This window comes from Rhinopithecus bieti, unplaced genomic scaffold, assembly GCF_001698545.2.
Source record: "Rhinopithecus bieti isolate Rb0 unplaced genomic scaffold, ASM169854v2 scaffold_22165, whole genome shotgun sequence".
NCBI classification, from domain to species: Eukaryota; Metazoa; Chordata; class Mammalia; order Primates; family Cercopithecidae; genus Rhinopithecus; species Rhinopithecus bieti.
The window spans coordinates 2666281-2686929 of NW_016810977.1; the positions used below are offsets into that span (position 1 = coordinate 2666281).

The 20649-nt window shown below is 39.1% G+C and overlaps 1 long non-coding RNA gene across 1 annotated transcript in view; it reads right to left on the reverse strand.

Moving 5' to 3' along the window:
* Positions 1 to 1831: 1831 nt before the first annotated feature.
* LOC108542993 (uncharacterized) overlaps positions 1832 to 20649 on the reverse strand; it is a 52397-nt gene continuing 33579 nt past the window's right edge. Inside the window, exon 2 of the long non-coding RNA XR_001889417.1 lies at positions 1832 to 2641. This is a non-coding gene — a long non-coding RNA (uncharacterized LOC108542993). The remainder of the gene's footprint in view (positions 2642 to 20649) is intronic.

Here is a 20649-nt window from a genome sequence, read left to right on the forward strand (position 1 = left end):
GGGCCCTGTGACAAAGGATGGCAATGGGCGATGTGGCGGGCCAGGAGTAGTGATGGATTATCCATTGAGAAAAGTGATGAGATCAGCTCCTTTAGATAATGGATTATTGGTACATTCATTCTGTTTCCAAATTTGTTGTTCCTTGATTTTCTTTAAAGGTGGCTAAAACTGAAAATCACTTTTTTTTTTTTTTGAGTCGAGTTTTTGCTCTGTTGCCCAGGCTGGAGTGCAATGGCACAATTTCGGCTCACTGCAACCTCCACCTCCTGGGTTCAAGAGATTCTCCTGCCTCAGCCTTTTGAGTAGCTGGGACTACAGGCGCCCACCACCACACCCGGCTAATTTTTGTATTTTTAGTAGAGACGAGGTTTCATCATGTTGGCCAGGCTGGTCTCAAACTTTTGACATGATGTGATCCACCCGCCTTGGCCTCCCAAAGTGCTGAGATTCCAGGTGTGAGCCACCATGCCTGGCCAACTGAAAATTACTTTAAGAGAACAGTGATCAACCTAAGACAAATTCAAACCTAGATGCAAACAAAACAAAGTTATAAAGTTTTCTCATTAACATAAGCCAGGTGGAGGACTGATCCTTTGGAAATTATTTTCTGTATCACCTAAGTGGCAAAAGTCCCCTTAGAATAGTCAAGGACGTTGATGGATAACTCTTGAACTTGGGCTTAGAGTTGACTGTCTACAAACTCTAGGTGAAGTTTAAGGTATTTCAACTAGGTTTGTGTAGTTTGGGGTCTATAAGGAGTTTCTGAAAACTGGCACAACAGTAGATTATTATCTCTTGGATCTGAGAGCTAAGTTGTTGTTAAATGGCTGTGGATGATGTCATTCCACAATAGGGAGTCTGGACTCAGAATGGACGGCCTTGACAGTTGAGGACATTAGTACTATAGATCAGTGGATTTAGGTAAGGTCTCTGGCTGTGGGGTTCAAGTGACATCTTTCTTTGACAAACTCCATAAATGCTTATCTCACAGACATCCACATGACTCTTAACTCCTTCAAGTTTTTGCTTAAGTATCACCTTGTAATGGTTCTTTATTTAAAATTGTAGTGTATCTCCACCCCCTTCACACTCCAGAGGCCTCCAATGCTGCATTCCTTTTTCTCTTTTCCATAGTTCTTATTATCATTTAATGTACTGTATCATCTAATTATATATTTTGTGCTTTTAAAATTGTGTCTTGATTATAAGATCCAAAAGGGCAAGTATCATTGTTTTTTTTACAGTGCTGAAACTCAAGGAACGTTTATGTAGTTGGTGTGCAACAAATATCTTTTAAATGAATGCATTAATGGAAGGAGTGAACGTGGTCCTTGGTATACTTCAATAATGCTTAAAATAATCATAAACCAACATTAGGCAACACACAAGTGTCCTGCCACTGGAGGGCCCTAGGTAATAACAAAAGTCTCAACAATCTAGCCATTAATATTTTATGTGGGGAGAAACCCAAACTTTTATTTCCTGAAGATTTCCAGCTCATCAAAACTATGGTTAGTATATTTGGCAACTTCATGCATTTGCAATATTTGCTTTTTAAATAAATATTTTATTCTTCAATTGAGTTATTTAATTTTTCCATTTGGAAGGCACAGTTTCCAAGTAGAAAATCATTTTTGCATTGGGTACTTTGATTACTAATGCAATGAATATATTTATGCCAATTTGTAAGTTTAAATAACAACCTTCTTTGGAGCAAATTCCTTATCTGTAAGATCCATGAAGATCACCACAGTTTGGCTATGAGAGGAGACAGGGTTAATGAAAATTTAACTTTTCCAGAAATTCTGAGAGTTTATATTGACATGTTTTAGGTTGTCAAAGATTTTCTTTATTTAGTTGTAACATATGTCAATAATTTCTAGCTTTGTCTTATAAATTCATATATGTTTTAATATATGACATATGAATATATATATACCTATACATATATGATACATGAATACATACTACATGTCTATGGGCAATATATACATATATATGAGTATTTAGTATTAGGGATTTTATTGAGATTTACATTTTCTAATGACTTTAGATTCAATATGAACCTCAGAATTTGCATGGTCAATGTAGTAAGATCATATTTTCCCTTTCCAAGAGTCCCCTAAAAGAAGAAATTAAATTCAAAGATTTAGAAGTGACATGATACTTTGCTCAAAAGTTTCACAAATCCATTATTTTTTAATGGAAGTTTTCAGAGCTCCCTACTCAGGAAGTCTTACTTAGGATAAATCAAAAGTTACACATTTCAAACACAGGAAAAAAAATGAGAAATTTTATGGCAGCCTGTTGTGAACCAACCTAGTTTGTGTCAGTGGAGGTTGGAATTCGGATGATCTAAGTCTCAGGTAAGCCAGGCAAATATTCACCTGGTGCAAGAGAGACACCACCAACAGAAAATACTTGGTTTCCAGGACACTAAAATGAAAGAAAATCTTCACCTGCAAATGTACCTGCTGGGGTGGCAGGAGCACTTCTGAGGACAGGGCACAGGGCCAGATGGCTGGTTTCACCACCTGCCTATGCCAGGGCACCGTTTTGGGTCCCCCATCTTGCTCTCATTGTCTAGGTGTTTTCTGACTCCTCTTTCCACCATGGGGAGCTTTTTGTTCATGTCACACATCTGCAAGGGAAGATACGAAATCTTTTATACTCAGTATTTTAAGATAAGTAATCTAACATTGTCTTCCATTTATCATATTTTCCTTTATCTACAGGAAGAAGACAGAATTTGAGGCTCTTGTGTTAAACAAAAAAATCTGATTTTCTATACTTTTAGAGTTACAGATGCTAGTTTGAAAACAGCATTTAATTACCATGCAGTGCTTTGAGGTGGAGTGTGTGTGTGTCTGTGTATGTGTGCATGCGTGTGTGTGCATGCGTGTGTGTGTGCATGCGTGTGTGTGTGCATGCGTGTGTGTGCATGCGTGTGTGTGCACGCGTGTGTGTGTTTGCATGCGTGTGTGTGTGTGTGTAGTGGTCCCATTCCAAAGGAGATAACAGTAAGTCATTCAAGCCCACAGAGTTCTAAGGGAACTTCCAAGACATCCTAGTGAGGAAATTTTCCTGGTACCAAATGCCAAGCAGAATTTTATTCTTAAAAGATTTTTGGGTTTCAACTTTGACAGGATGTTTGAAATGAATTTACTATTTGGAATGTCATACCCTTCTTGCTCCTTCATAAACAGCCTCTTCTTATCTTCTCAGAATTGCATTTACCAGCCACAGCAGTTTGGGAGGGCTTACAGTTTAAAAGCTTCAGAGAGGAACCCTTTTGCTCAGATTGAACCAGAAATCGAGGACATAGAGTAATGTTACGGACTGAATGGTGTCCTCCAACATTTATAGGTTGAAGCTCTCACCCCAATGTGACTGTATTTAGGGACAGGCCCTTTAAACTGGTGAAGTTAAATGAGGTCATTAGGGTGATATCCTAATCCAACAGCAGTGGTGTCCTTATAAGAAGGGAAAGAAACACCAGGGATGTGGCTACAGAGGAAAGATCGTGTGAGGGCACAGCAAGAAGGCAGTCATCTGCAAGACAGGGAGAGAGGCCTTAGAAGCCAACTCTGCTGACACCTTGACTGGGGACTTTCCACCTCCAGAACTGTGCAACAGTACATTTTGTTTGAGTCATCCAGTCTGTGGTATTTTGTTGTGGCAGCCCTAGCTATCTAATATAAGTAGTAATAAAACGTTAACAAAAACATAGGAAATAGTAGTTATTTCAATATGAGGCCCACTGGTGGTTTGCAATAATGGCTACACTTTTTTTGCAGCTCCTTCCATTAAGAGGTGATGTCTCTTTTTTTACCCCCAGATGTCTTTTGATTGTTTTTCCAAAACTCTGCGTCTCCATCCCGTTCTTGCTCTCAGACACTGACCTATATAGACCACACCAATCAGCTTGTCTGCCCTCTGACTTCTATTGCGTTGGCTATCAGGGAGCAGCAGCAGGTGATAGGAAAGAGACAAGAGGGTGATCAGGGCACTGATTTGCCCAGAAACTTGCCTGCAAGGTCACTATGGGTTGGTTGCATCTCCTAAAGGAAAGTCCTCTCCACCAAGACTTCTACCTGCCTTTGGGTTCTGGTAGCTGCCAGCTCCCTTCATCTCTTCAAACCTAAAGCTGGTAGAGAAGGGATATGGTTTGGCTCTGTGTCCCCACCCAGCTCTCACCTGGAATTGTAATAATCCCCACATGTCAAGGGCAGGACCAGGTGGACATAATTGAATCATGGGGATGGTTTTCCCCATGCTATTCTCATTATAGTGAGTTAGTTCTCATGAGATCTGATGGCTTTATAAGGGCTTTACCCTTCATTCAGCACTCATTCTCTCTCCTGCTGCCCTGTGAAGAGGTGCCTTCTGCCATGATTGTAAGTTTCCTGAGGCCTCCCCAGCCATGCGGAATTAAGTCAATTAAACCTCTTTCCTTTATAAATTACCCAGTCTTGGGTATTTCTTCATAGCAATGTAAGAATGGACTAATACATGAAAGCTGTTTCTTTCAAGTCCCAGGGCCCAAAGTACAGCATGAACCATTGTTGTTTCCCTCCCTGCTGCCCAGGCCTTTTAAATTAGTTATTTTATTAAATTCTCTTCAAATTACCCTTACATGATTGTCTCATTACTCCCTTGCCTGGACTCTGAGGGATACAACACAAAGACTATCAATCTAATCCACAGAAGAAATCATTTTTTCCCTACTAAATATCACGTGTGGTGGTGGTGGTGGTGGTTTTGTAAGTGGTGGTGGAGTGTGCATACAAGATTAGTATTTGTTTCTTTCTTGGAATTGCAGCACATCAAGTGATAACTTAGCTTTCTTGTTTTGCCTTCCCTTTGTGTATACTTCTGCATGTAAATCTATTTTCAGCCTGGAATAAAACATTTCTTCAAGCCAGACTAGGCTAATTTCATGGGTTGAGAGCTACTATTCTGTCTTTAAAAAAAGAGTAATGTTTGACTGCTTCTCACAGTGTTTCTGTCAGGTAGAAATTATGCTAATTCTGCTGATAAAGTACAAAGAAAATCATAAACCAGACAAGGGGTTTATCTTCTAAGTAGTAAGAAGCACAGATTTTAGTCAGTTCAAGATTAGTGTGTGTGGTGGATTGCAAAACTGGTCACAATTTGTTACAACATTTCCCATTAGTCCATTCTCACACTGCTAATAAAGACATACCCAAGACTTGGTCATTTATAAAGGAAAGAGGTTTTATCGACTCACAGTTCCACATGGCTGGGGAGGCCTCACAGTCATGGCAGAAGATGAAGGAGGAGGAATGTTATGTCTTACATGCTGGTAGGCAAAGACAGAATGAGAGCCAAGTTAAAGGGGAAAATCATCAGATCTGGTGAGATTTATTCACTACTATGAGAAGAGTATGGGTGAAACTGCCCCCGTGATTCAATTATCTCCCACAACATGTGGGAATTGGCTTCCTCCCACAACATGTGGGAATTGTGGGAGCTACAGTTCAAGATGAGAATTTGGGTGGGGACACAGCCAAACCATATCAGAGGTCTATTTCTTCACCCTACAATTCCAGAGTGGCCTTGTGACCAATAGTCTGTGACAGAAGTGACAATAAGCAAGTCCCAAGTGTGAGCCTCAAAGGCTTTGCATAGCTCTTCTCTTGGGACTCTGCTGCTTGCTGGAAAGGGACCATAAGCAGAGAGGCTTCTATTGCTTCTATTGTCCTAGCTGTCCCAACTGAGGCCATCAAAAGCTTGCTAACTCCAGCTGACCTACTAGTTGACTAAAGACCTATGAGTGAATGCAGCCAAGATCAATCAACACTATCCCAGGTTGGAAAAAATCATCTAGTTTAGCCCAAACCGAACTGTCAAAATGCAGAAGTGGAGCTAAACAAGTGAGTTTGTTTTAATCTAAGTTTTAGGAGTGGTTTGTTATGCAATCAGTCTTGGTAAAATATTGTAGTTCATCAGGGCTCAAGGCCCTTCCAGTTCACTGCTCTGCCATTCCAAAAGTATCAGCTGTATCCTGATATTCACAAAGAGGCTGCTGGAGTGCTAACCATTACATTTGTATTCCAGACTGGAGGAAGAGGAGAAAGGCAAGAGGAGCCTTCCACGTGAAAAGGTGGCCTCTATTAAAGGAGCTTGCTTAAGAACACCACCCAATGTTTCCCTTATATGTCTCCTTAGCTATGCCTATTTCCAAATAAAAATGAGAAGCATAAGTTTGATAGCCGGGCACGTTGCAACCCAACCTCCACATAGGAGTTCTGTCATTGAGGAAAAAAAAGAAAAGTGAATATCACTTAGCAGTTAGCAATGTTACTACATTATTGTCATGAACCCTCTGGGATTTTAGGATAGCTTAACTTTGAGTCTGTTGATGAATGACTCTTATTCTATTACATAGAATTCCTGTGTCATAACTAGGTTGGAGTCCTCATATATGCCTTTATCTTATTATCATTTTTCTTTTTGCAAAGTGAAAGCAAGTTTATTAAGAAATTAAAGTAATAAAAGAATGGCTACTCCATAGACAGAGCAGCCCCGAGGGCTGCCGGTTGCCCATTTTTATGGTTATTTCTTGATGATATGCTAAACAAGGGGTGGATTATTCATACCTCCCCTTTTTAGACCATATAGGATAACTTTCTGATGTTGCCATGGCATTTGTAAACTGTCATGGCACTGGTGAGGTTTAGCAGTGAGGAAGACCAGAGGTCACTCTCGTTGCCATTTTGGTTTTGGCGGGTTTTAGAGCCAGCTCCTTTACTGCAAACTGTTTTATCAGCAAGGTCTTTATGACCTGTATTTTGTGCTGACCTCCTATCTTATCCTGTGACTTGGAATGCCTTAACTGTCTGGGAGTGCAGCCCAGGTTTCAGCCTCATTTTACTCGGCTCCTATTGAAGATGGAGTTGCTTTGGTTCGCATACCTCTGACATTTCCCCCCTTTCTTTTATAAGAGATTCTTAATCCTAAGGGTTGCAGAGGGACAAAGATCCATCTTCTGTAACTTCTTCAGGCTGACTAGGGGCGATGATATTCCCACCTACTTATGAGGGTCTCTTGCAGTCAGAGTAGAGAGGAGCTCATTCAGAAAGCATCAGTATGGCAAGGGCCATTCCTGACTCTTGAGTTTCGACAAGAGGTGATATCTGGAAGATTAATAAGTGTTTAGTTTAAGAAAACATTCAGTAAGCTTTTTCTGTATTCCTACACAAAGAGTAAAACAGCAATATATTCCACAAAAGTAAAGCAAAATAAGTAAAGTTATTCCAAGTAAACTAAAATTAGAAGGCTTTTTATGAACTGGGCAACTGTTGGAACTAAGCTTATATGCAGTTGTTAACTGATTGTAATGTGCCCAGAATTAGAATACTGATCCAGATTTTTACATTGCCCATCCCTCTTGTTTCTTCTGAGTAGCAGTCAGAGATCACTGATTGGTTCACAGGAATAAGCAGGGTTATCCTAAATTGCAGAAACAAACTTAAAAACAACTAATGAGACTAGAATTTAACAAATAACAAGTGTACCGCAGTTCTTGAACATAATATTTCTAACTCCAGTTTCCCATTTTAACTAAAGACAAATCATGGTAAGACTGACTTGCTTTATTATATTTGGTCTAATTATTTGTATAAAGCGCAGCAAGAATAATTATTTTTCACATAGGTTTTTTAATTGGCTTTGAAGGAACTCTGTTTCATAAGGAATCTCAGATAAGACTTTTTTAAAGCTGAGTTCTGCCATGGGTTTGTACCTTCAAATACCTATGAGTTGGGTAAATTTCTCTCGTTTGAGGTCCCAAGATAACTTGGGGCTCCTGGACCTGATAGAAAGTGACATTCTATACTTACCACAGGTCAGAAACCCCATACAGGGACTGTGTAGGCAAGGTATGAGGCCAGTTCCCCAAGGAACTGGGGAACTCTTATTGGCTCTACAAGTCAAGTTTGATTCCTTAAAGGAAAACACACCATTCCAGTCAAAACCTTGGTAAAACAATCAATTTCTCCAAATTGTGTCCTGTTACAAAAGAAAACAGATTCTTATTGCACCTATGCTAATAACTATATTGGCATAGGTTAAAAGGGTACTCACAACTAGTTTCCAAATTCCAGAGAAATCAGGCATAGAGAAACAAATACGCTCTAAATTTTGTTCACAGGAGTATACTTTACTCAATTGCTGAAAGCTGTAAATAGCTCCAAAAAAGTTTCCTTGACTCTGAGAAACAAAATAAAGGGTCAGCAATGTTTTAAGCAAAGTTAAAAAGATTACTTCAATTCTCTATTGGTTCAGTTAATTCAGTTAATTCCTGTTCTATTTAATATTTGTGAACATTCTAGCTCTTCACGAGAGTTCTGAAAGTTGTTTCCTCTATTCTAGTGTTATAATTTTCAATTAGAAACCTGCATTTAAGAACACCTGCTAGACTTCTATAGTTGATTATAAACCACCTTCTAAAGAGGATTAAAACAAGACAACATTTGTCTGTGGATGACAAAATGTTTTAGGACAGTCACTGTTAAAGCCACAATTGATAAGGAAATGTGGTAGCTTCTGTGGCACACAAAATTTTATATAATTATAATTATTGACAATGTATACTAAGTCATATTAGAATTACAGGAATTTCCCATAACTTTGGAACATATACCAATAACACATTTATGTAAATATAGTTCCAAGAAATTTGATAATTTCACATTTGATAAGGCTTCCTGTGTGACTTTTATACCAAATAAGCCAAATTTCACTTTTACATTAACGTACTATTAATGTTAAACTCAATATTTAATAAAACCTTATAGACATGTTTACCCAATTCTAATGTGTAACCATAAGGTAAGAGTCTTATAAACCTTGTATAACCCTTTACAATTTTTTTTTTTTTTTGGAAAGAGCTGATCAAGAAAACCTGTTGTGCTTTTATTCCAATGTTTAATTTATGGAAAACTGAATAATACCCCTTTAACTTTAGCCAATATGTTCACACACAAAATCTCTTACAATTAATTTTTATGAATCTTCCACAACTTGTTTAAATCTTTAGATTATTTTCTTACTTAAAACAATCCTTTAACACCTTAATGTAGGCAGAAAAAAAAGTCCACATTCCCGTGACTTCTTATCATCTTTCACCAAAACACATTTTACTTTCTTTACACACCTTCCATGCAAAATTGTTTCTTTAGTAATTTTAATTACGTGTTATAATGTTAACTCTTAGAAACTTTTATTTTTGGTGGAAACCTTAGTAAATTTGAAATTTTAATTATTCACTAGGTATGGAGCCTAGCCTAGGACACACCAAGCACAAGTGCACATAAGAGTTGACTCTCCAGCATAGCTAGGGGGTGTGGCTAACTCCACATGTCCCAGGCCTTATCTAGAATCTAATGGCTTTAAGGTAGGTAAATTGAACAATTTTCAAAAGTCAAAGAAACAGTTTGACCTTAAAGCATTTAACGAATCTGATATCTGACCTTAATTTAGACCAAATGTCTACATTTTCAAGACATTTTATTTTACCAATAATCATTCAAACTGTCTTTATTTCCAAAAGATTACTAAAGTTATGTGAACAGAAAGCATTAAGGTTTCTATTGTTCTGACAAAATATTTGGTTTAAGTGCTTATTTTTCTAAGCGAATTAATGAGAACTCTTTTATATATAAACATACAACACATATACAGTCAGAAGATTCAGCACTTGTAAGATTTTTTGTTTGCCAGTTGCTTAATTGGATTATAGACTTCACAGTGGAGCACTTGGAAAAACAGGGTCAGGAAAGCATGCATTTCTAGGGCTAAATAAGCAGCAAATAAGCAGCTGAAGGCAAAGACAGATCCCCAAAATTAAGGATGCCATTTTAGTCTGGTTCCTGAATTCCTGAAAGGAGGGAAATAATACAGGAGAAGACAGTGTAGTGCTTCTACTCTGCATTTCATTACAAGGCAACCCAAAGTCAATCAGCCCATTTTCTATCAGCCATCCCTCATGGGAGTCTCGTTTCCCAGTGGGGGTGGGAATGTTTCCTTATCTTCCAGGTAGCCAAAAGCATGGTTCTCTGATCCAAGTATGCAAAGAGTTAAGTATCCCTTCGTAACTACTATTAGCCATCCCTTAAAATATATTTCCTTCTTAGTTAGTTATTACACACCAAAGCTCTCTCATAATGTGAAGTAATTTCTGATACCCCCAAAACTCAAAACCATCAGATAACACAATGAAAAACAGAACAGAGCCTTTGATTTTGAGAGGGATCTATCTGCTTTTAATTCCCGGGGTTTCATGAAGAAAACAGCTTGTTTCATTGTTGTTGTTTTTTTCCCCAAAACGGGGTCTGTGGCACCTCCTCTGTTTTCCCAAGGACTCCCAGGCTACGAGAAGTTACCTTAGGACCTCTCATTTGTGCATTAAGAGTGGTAAGACAAAAAAAAAAAAAAAGGAGAAAAATAATTCAGTCGACTGAGAAGAAGAAACCTTTTCCAGAAAGATAAGTTCCAAGAAGAGAAAACATAAAGGCCTTTACAATGTATTGATAGCTTGTTTATCCACTTTTAATTAAGCTGATTTTAACCATAGCACTCTTTAATAAAGTCCTTTTAGAATTTAATATGACAAATGGCCACTATTTCTGGCTTTTGAACTTCACCAAAGGTCGCCTCCTAGCTGCTTAGAGAAAGGAAAATTTAAGACAGTCCACAGAGAATAGACTAGACAAGGTCATGCAGTTATTAAACCAATAACTACTTACTTCCTAGGTGGGGAATGGAACCTGGACAGCCACTGTGAAAATGCAAAACCTTAGCTAGTGATCTATAGCAAGGGCAGTCTCTACTTCTTTTCCCAGAATGAGTCAGAGTAGTTAATTCTGAGCTTGCAAAGACTTTTAACTATTTAATATAATTTTTAGAGCTAACTATGATATGAACCCTAAAATTCTTGTTCCCCAAAGGTGGAGACCAAAAGAAAGTACTGCCACGTGGTTAAAAGGTGAAGCTCCCAAGGGAATAAAACAATGTGGAGACTTCATTCAGTTTCTCTGTTTGTTCCAGGGACCGGTAGCTAAGTTTGTTACTGACCAGGGTCATCTTGAAAAGTGGGCTTACAGGGTTCTAAGCCCGTTTTTTATCCTTAAGTACCCCTCGACATGGAAAAACGAATTCATAGCACAAAATACACCAGTTTAAGGCTAGCCTTAGAATTCTTTTTCACATTAATCAAAACTTTACAGAGGAGATAGATACACACTGATCTTTTTTTTCCCATTCATTCAACTGTTTGCACAGAGAGAGAGAAGCCAGAAATCTGACTGCTGAGAAATTTTTATCCTTTTGCCAACATGCCATGCTTCTGGGTTCCCCTTCCCTGAGCAGCCCTAGTGATCCGGCTTGCTGACTTGGGGCACCATTGCCCTGGGGACCAAGCTGCACCATAGGGAATATTCTTATTTTTTCATTCTGGCCAAAGCAAAATACTTATGATAAAACATAGACATTAGCTACTCTGCTTAGCACCAAATACCAAACTGGCAAGGCCTAAATTTGCCCCCAGATAGGCCCCTTCATCTTTAATCCAACCTCTGACTTGGAGTTTCAACACGTGGTCTCTGGGCAAGGTGGTTGCCCTAAGAGAAAAAAAAGGAAAAGGAGAGAGAGAAAAACATTGTCTGTGGCAGGGTGGGGAAGGTGAAATGCCTAGGGAGGCCAGAGAAAGACCCAACCATTGCGGTGACACTGAAAATTTCAGGCAGCTGAGGCTGCTGTTGTGAAGGGATATTTTCCCAGCAGTCCCATCAGCTCTTGTGTTTCCCCTTTTAGGGAGGAAAAAGCTCCCCATGTACCACGATCCTGTACATACCTAACCCAGTCACCCACAGCCATAAGCAAAGCGTACAAGACAGGTTACTCCAAAAAGAATAGCAGTTGACGTCCATAATGCCAAACCTGTTCTTAGCCCAGAGGGACTTTACCGAGAGGGGCCTCTAACCCCCTAAATCTTAGAGGGGACCCTAACCCTCCTATGTGGGGCCTCTAACCCAAGATCGGTCAAGCTTCCTCGCCTTTTTTTTTTTTTTTTTTTTTTTTTTGAGACGGAGTCTCGCTCTGTCGCCCAGGCTGGAGTGCAGTGGCGCGATCTCGGCTCACTGCAAGCTCCACCTCCTGGGTTCACGCCATTCTCCTGCCTCAGCCTCCCGAGTAGCTGGGACTACAGGCGCCTGCCACCTCGCCCGGCTGGTTTTTTGTATTGTTTAGTAGAGACAGGGTTTCACCGTGTTCGCCAGGATGGTCTCGATCTCCTGACCTCGTGATCCACCCGCCTTGGCCTCCCAAAGTGCTGGGATTACAGGCGTGAGTCACCGCGCCCGGCCCCTCGCCTTTTGCTAAGAGGGGCCTCTAACCCACTCTGTGGTAGAAAAGATTCTAACTCCCCTAAGCTGGGTCTCTAACCCAATCTCATTCTTTACCCAGGTACCCCACCACTTACCCAAAGTCAACCAATCAGTGCTGCTGCAGTCTATTTCCTTTGGGTCAGAGGGGTCTTCTCAGTATTGTCCCTTTTGTGGTTTGTAAGAAAGATGTTACTGGAACCCACCACTTACCCAAAGTTAGCCTTGGGTCAGGGGTTTCCACACTATAGCCGCTTCCGTGTTCACCAGAATAAAGTTACAGGACACCAACGCTTAACCATTGGGTCAGGGTTTCTGCGCTGTAGTCCCTTCTGCGGTTGCCAGAAATACGTTACAGGAAAGGGGTCCCAATCCAACCCCCAAGAAAGGGTTCTTGGATCTTGCACAAGAAAGAATTCAGGGCGAGTCCACAGTGCGAAGTGAAAGCAAGTTTATTAAGAAAGTAAATGATTAAAGAATGGCTACTCCATAGACAGAGCAGCCTGTCATTATTTTTAATAGAGAAAGCGTCTCACTGTCACTCAGGCTGGAGTGCAATGGCGTGATCACAGTTTATTGTAGCCTCAAACTCCTGGCCTCAAGTGATCCTCCCATCTTGGCTTCCCAAAGTGCTAGAATTACAGGTATGAGCCACTGTGCCAGGCCATATATGACTTGAAAAATGAATGTGGTGATTCCTTGTTTGGCTTTGTTTCCATTTGTCCTCACACTTGCCCTGGAGATACAACTGTGAAAGCTGATTGGCTTTCAAATGCTTCATATCCTTCTGAGACTTCCTAGTGAAGGAGGAGGGCAAATGGCAGAAGCATTGTTTTGAAATCTACCCTGAGATCAAACACTAATGTGAATAAGACTACCTTAGTATCAATAGTTTACATGAGAATGGAAGGTGTGGGGGAAGTTGTCAGGGTTTCCAGATTCTTTTAGCACTTCAGAATTTTGTCAGTTTCTGTTTTAGTTCCCACCATGTAAAACTTACACTTGGAAAGCCTGGTGCATGATCGTGACAAATATGAAAATGGTCCATCCTGGGATAAATCTGTGTAAGAATCGATGGCAAATAAAAATAAACCTATCTACTGAGCTGACTACATATTTATCCTAAGGTGTCCACAAAACAAAATGTTAAATTAAATTACTGTGCACGTCAGTTGATGCCCAGAACTGTTAGAGATGCTTTAGAGCGGTGATTTTGAAGTTATCTGTGGGGAAGGACCCTTTTATAAAATCTCGCACCTTTTCATGTCTGCTACGTGGTTATCCTGCACGTGACTAGCAGACAACGTGCACCATGGGACTCATCTAACTGGTCCCTGCTTGTTCACTGGGTAAGCCCACTGATCACATGTTTGGATGTTTTGGCAATGGAAAATTGCTATAAGAATTTCTAAACACTTACTCTTGATTCATGTACTTATCTCATTGCAGTGACAAATGGCTCACAGACCAACAAATAGCTCACAGACCAGCAGTATGCTCTGCACCAGGGGAGTTCATAATCTTGTTGGGAAGATAATAATTAAGGAAGGGAAATCATTATTTTTAAGGCAGCAAGTAAGAAAGTGGGAGGTGATGTTGTTTCTGTTCTGTCCCTAACGAGCAGACCTATAAACAAGAATTTGGGTGGAGAGAGTACGTGGGAAGATGATAGAAAGTATCTACCAGAAAGTACCTTTAGGGATGTGGGAATGTGAGGGAGAGAAAGAAAGGATGCCAACTGGAGTGCATTTATTAGCAGGTTATTTATTGCTGTAGGAGATGAGTCATGCCGTACCCCTTAGACTATGTAGGGACTAAGTTGTCCCATACAACATACTGACAGAGCTGAAGTATCTGTCCTTTGACTTTCAGATGTCATTGCTTGAGGGTTGCTTTGTTTCTGGGGAATTCTGGAGCAGGAGCACTTCCTCCTGCTCTACACATGAGCTGGGCACGTTCGTTCCATTGACCACAGAAATCCTTCAGGCCGAGTCACAGCTTCCTGTAGAAATGGTGAGGAGTGAAGGGACATGAGTAGGCCTGGTCAGCATCTGCTGATACCATGTGTTCTATAAATAAACCCTAGGGACAGTGGAGAATATCAAGGGTTATTCAAGAAAGTTTTCTTGGGGGAAGTTTACTCTGAATGTGGCTGTAAAGAATGGATACACACAGAATGTCAGAGACAGAAAGGCCTAGCACTGGGAATGCAGATAGTGAAAACAAGGACAAAGATGGTAGTAAGTAAATAGCCGTGAGAGCTACAAAGGAACAGCCTACTTGGAATAGATGTACCATATTGCCTGGAGTAGAGGTGCCACAATGGGGAACATGTGTGGCTTGCATGGTATTGGCTAAAGATGTGTCATGAATGAAATATAAATAATAAAAAATGATAATAATTTCTGACATGGAGTAGGCTTTTATATGTCTCTGCTACTATCATGTCCATGAAGTGGGCATTTATTTATGCCTGCTACTGCTGAATGCCTTATTTTCATTATGTTTTATGTAATATGCATGAAACTTTATTCCATGACTTTCAGGTGTAAGCAATTTTTAAATATAATTTAAATCTACTCCCCAATCCTACTCACTCAGGTGATGGAAAATTCTCTCTTGGTTGTGTTTTATGGGAACTCTTCCCCTTTCTCAGACTACACCTGAGTCCCAGAACAGAACATCTAGAGATGAGTCTGCTGGCCTTGAGTTCACTTTGCTGTGCTCAATTTCCAAGCTCACGGGGCTCCTTGAAGACAAGTAACTCTGATATTCTGTGTCAAGCACTGGCATAAGAATCTTTGTCAAGGAAAAAGTACTTTGTGTCTTTTCCCATTTAAGGTTCTGAAGGTTTCCTTGTGGAAACCAGGTACTGCTCCCACTATTCATGGACCTGAAATGTCCCATTCACCACCTTATATGGTTTGGCTCTGTGTCCCCACCCAAATCTCATATCAAATTGTAATCCCCTTGTGTCAAGGGAGGGATTTAGTGGGAGGTGATTGGATCATGGGGGTGGTTTCCCTCATGCTGTTCTCATGGTAGTGCATGAGTTCTCACAAGATCTAATGGTTTTGTAAGTGGCGGTGTCTGTTGCGCTTTCTCTCTCTCTCCTGCCTGCATGTAAGAGGTGCTTTGCTTCCCCTTAGCCTTCCACCATGATTGTAAGTTTCCAGGGCCTCCCCAACCATGTAGAATTATGAGTCAATTGAACTTCTTTTGTTTATAAATTACCCAGTCTCAGGTAATATCTTTATAGAAGGGTGAGAACAGACTGATACACTACCCTTTAAACCTAAGGAAGAATTCTCAAAATCTCTTACTTCTATGATCATCTATTTCTGCCCACTGAGATGCTGAGACATCCTGGGTATTAGGGGTGCTTGAAAATTTCTGTTTTCACTTCAAAGATCTAAACTGCCAAGGGAAGAGATGCAGAACTCATAGCACAATGTCCACCCAGCTTCTCAGGATAAGAGAGAAGGGCTATCTTTCATTTCGTTCAGTGTTCTACATCTATAAATACGAAAGCTTTAACTGATATTCAATAGATTGTTTTATAATCGGCACAACAACTCTATGAGACAATATTATAAAGCTCATTAAGGAAATTGAGGCTTAGTGAGGTTTTAAAAACACACCTAAGATTTCATTGTTTGTTAGTGTGAAGTAAGTCTAACTTTATGATGTAACACCTAAAGACTGTGTATGTGGTCATTTAAATTTCACTGAAAATTTTGCAAATTTTGAAGCACTTGCGCAAGGTTAAGAAAGCAGTCTTTTGAATGTTTTGAAGCATGGAGAGAATGGAGATGTAGAAAATTTTAAAGAAATTGGTTCAGCAATGCACAGATGAGGTTAGGAGCATCAAAACTAGAAGATGTCACCCGAGATGATTCATTGATTACTGAAAAGAACAGAAGAGGAAAGTTGAGAGGAGATAAAGATAGCGTAAGAATTCAACATCTGTTCTCCTTATACCCCCATCTGTTTCATTACAATATTTAAGTTTTTCCTTACATAATTATCACATAAATGGCTGCATGGAGCAGTTAAAATCTAATAATCTTGTCATCATGCTTTCAGACTAATTCACTTATAATTACCATTGAATCTGAGATTAAATCTTTCTGATGAACTTTAAGATTAATTTGCCAATGGAACAAACCCTTTGGAACTTTGATTGCAATTGTATTACATTTACAGAATGCATTTTAGATGAGGTGGCAGATTTATATTATTGAGATTATCTGTGTTGGAACATGATATAATTTCTTACCTTTTCAATTCTTCTTTGATGACTTTCTATAATGTTTAAATTTTTTCTTTATATCAAGCTTGCACATTTCTCATAAAGTAAATTTCTGTACATTTTATAATAACTGATGCTATTATAAATGGGTTTAATTTCATTATACTATCTGATTATTGCTAACATAAAACAAAACTATTAATTTGTTAAATCAATGTCATATTTAACCTCGTAATACTGAATATATTTTATGGGTTCCAAAAGTTTTCCCTATTTTTTTCTGAGTTTTCTAGATAGGGAAATTTTATTATTTTAAAATAATAATTATTTTCTAAGAATAATACTTATCTTGCCTTGCTTTAGCACATTGGCTAAAAACACAGGCAATGTTAAATAATAATGATAGTTAAAAGAAAAACTTTTATAGCAAGTGGCATAAGTCTGATGAAATCTAAACTATTAGTGATGCAATACCTCAGTTTGCTGTTTTTGATTAGGTTTGTTGAGTAAAGGGCTGTCGTTTGTTCCCAAAACCATAATTCCAAGGCCAATCACTTCTTTAAGAGGAAACTCATTATGAATGGGAGACGGCTGAATTCCATAGGATGCCAAGAGGAAACTCATTATGAATGGGAGACGGCTGAATTCCATAGGATGCTAAGAGGAAACTCATTATGAATGGGAGATGGCTGAATTCCATAGGATACTAATGTCTTCAAGAGACAAGATCTTGGTACCTGAAATATCTATTATTACATGACATATTGTTGAATGGTTCATTTCCAGATAACTTTTGACCAAGTCAAATGTATCTCTACTATTAAAATGTCTCCTTTGGGGAGTGGCATACTAGGAAGTTTATACTATCAAAAACAGCAATAAACACAACATATAATTAGTTGTTAAAAGGATTTAGGAGTTAATTCACATTGGGTCCTTATTTCAAGTAGGGTTACATGATTCATGTAGTTCACTTTTATTCTTTGTTATGTACCAAAATAAAACGACATCATTAAAGATAATCTGAAAATAACTAGAATTGTGCCACTACTTGCATTCCTTTAGAGAACAAATAGACACATTGGCAGGGAAAGTAATCAGAGGTAGTGCTGGGGAAATGCTAAAAGTCGGAAGAGGCAGAGATTTTTAAATACCACCTGAAGTGGAGTCATGTGCTTGGAGGGAGGATGCTGGAGAAGTGAGCCTATTGTGGAGTACTGACACTGGCCGGGAAATGAAACAGGTGTCCAAAATAAAAATTAAAAAAAGGAAAGTAGGCTGTTTGGCTGGGACAGAAATTATATCCCATGATACAGAAGAAGAAGGCCATCATAACCACCACGACCAAACCTCCAAAGCTAATGTAAAATGGATAATTGGAACAATTTTGCCTGATTGGTGTCTTTTCTTTATTTTTCCAAGGACATACTTTAGTGGTGATTCAAAAAGATTATAAACCTCAGACAAGTATGCAGGGGTTCTTATCAAATTGATTCTAGCTACTTGAGTCTTTCCTTTGGTTTTAGACATGAGCTCCTGAATAGGAGAGTGGCTACTGAGAGCTGAGCTCTGGCTGAGTCTATTCAGACACAATCACCTGATGAAGAAACAGAAACATCCCTCTGAGAAAAATTGACATGAACAAGTCAACATAAAAAGAATGGATGATTCAATAAAATGAAAAGGAAATGACTTCAGAACACATAGTAGATATTCAAGAAATGGCTGATGGATGGCATTGAATTAACTTTGGTAAATGAAATACAATCCCACATTGCCTTATGCTAAACAGGTGTTCTCAAGTACTTGAATGGTGCCTGTGAAATCTACCTTTGTTGTAGGATCAAATGTGCACCTCACTTACAATTGGCCAACAAAGTCTGTTGAGCAGATTGTGCACCCTATGCTCTTTGCTAATGTTTCTACCAATTTTGGTCCTTGACAAGACACTCACTTGTTATCATGAAGTAATATTTCATGAATTGTCAGTGTAACACTCATGACAAAAAAAGTGTCAATTGTATTTAAATAAAATCATAGAAAACATTCTCTTATGTAGAATATTAAAATTAGTATATCCTGATAAGCCAATATTTTGATTATTTAAAGATTATGTATTGACAATGCATACATTGAGCAAAATTAGCATGATTTTAGTTAGTTTCTGATAGTCCACAAGGATCTTGTGATTTCTTAAGATCTTTTTTTTTTTGAGATGGAGTCTTACTCTGTTGCCCAGCCTGGAGTGCAATGGTGTGATCTCGGCTAACTGCAACCTCCGCCTCCTGGGTTCAAGAGTTTCTCCTGCTTCAGCCTCCTGAGGAGCTGGGATTACAGGTGCCCGCAGCCATGCCTGGCTAACTTTTGTATTTTTAGTAGAAATGGGGTTTCACTGTGTTGGCCAGGCTGGTCTTGAACTCCTGACCTCAAGTGATCCACCCACCTCAGCCTCCCAAAGTGCTGGGATTACAGGCATGAGCCACTGCGCCTGGCCAAGATCCTTATTTCGCAGTAGTAATCATTGTATGGCACTACATACAAAATCTAGTCATTTTTAATTTGCTTTAACTGTTATTTAAATATAAGGTAAACAGAAAGTTTAATATATAATTCTGAATTACTTTCTAGAGGGACAAAAAATATCCTAAGGAGGTTGAGATTTTCTTGAAAGAGAAGAATTTCTCAAATGGCTTTACTATAAAGGAGATATATTTTTAGGAAGATGTGTGCCTCAGGGAACATTATAGAAGAGAGATCTTATTTATGATCAAAACAATAAAGCTTTTTTTTTTAACTTTGAAAAGCAAAAGGAGACCCCTGCAGTGGGGAGTGGGCTCTCTGTCCCTGTGGCCTTCACCTTTCTAACCCTTATGGTACCTTAGAATGAAATCTGCATGAGTCTGGTACAAGAGCAAAAGAGACCAGATACAATTCTCATGACATTAAGAGCATATTACAGCAAAAATTGGTGGTTCAAACTCTGCAAGGTTTGAAACACTGTCCACATACCAATAAACACCAGAGCTACAATACTTAATTAATGCCATAGCAGACACAAACAGCTGCCAAGCTTTTTGCCACCCATAACTTCCAATGCTGCTGTGCTATTATTATATGCTATGCTCTATGCAAATATTTTGTTTTCAATGAAAAGATCCATTTGTAGCAAAAAATGCTTAGCTCACTTAGCTCACTCTGGCATGCGTCTAGGATAAGCAGCAAAGGAGAAACCTTCAAATACAAAGTCCCAAAGCACTTACAAGGAATTTTGTGGAAGCAGATTATGGTATCTCCTCTGTAAGTGAGACTGAAGAAGTGCCATATGACTAAGGTACCTCTCCTGGCTTTTTCCTTTTGAAGTATGCACTTGTTGTTGGATTGTCTAACACCCCTTTCTTTTTGAGGATGACTCAGCTCTTTTCAAGGAACTGCTTATTCCTTGACCAGTGATAATACTCTGCCAATTTACCTATCTTCTGCCAGAGACCGGACAGAGGTAACAAAACACAAACCAGGCTGATCAGTCTTTCCCTTAGAATTTTCCACTTGTAACTTGGAGAAGAGTGGTCTTTACTGTCAGGTGGCAAACCAGGAAGATATGTGTCTAGGAGCTGCTCCCAGTCTTAAGGAGAAAGCTCATGCCCCGCAGTAGATAATGAAGCTGACAGCTGGTATGAAGCAGAAACCAGCTCTGAGACACTCTGTAACCTCAAGCCCCTGATTTCAGCTTTTTGCAGCCCTATCTGATCTTTTCCAGTGATGTGAGTCAACCAATTCCTCCTTTTGCCCAGGTTGATTTTTAACAAAAAACAAAGCGAAACAACATTTATTTTTAAATTTATTTTGACCTTCTTCTCATACAAAATTTTATTAATCTTCCTTCCAGTCTCAGCTCAAGTGTCATCTCCTCCATGAAGATCCGTATATCATTTCATGTATATCTCCCAGAAATTCTATATTATATATACCTCAAGGTATAACTCTTTGGGT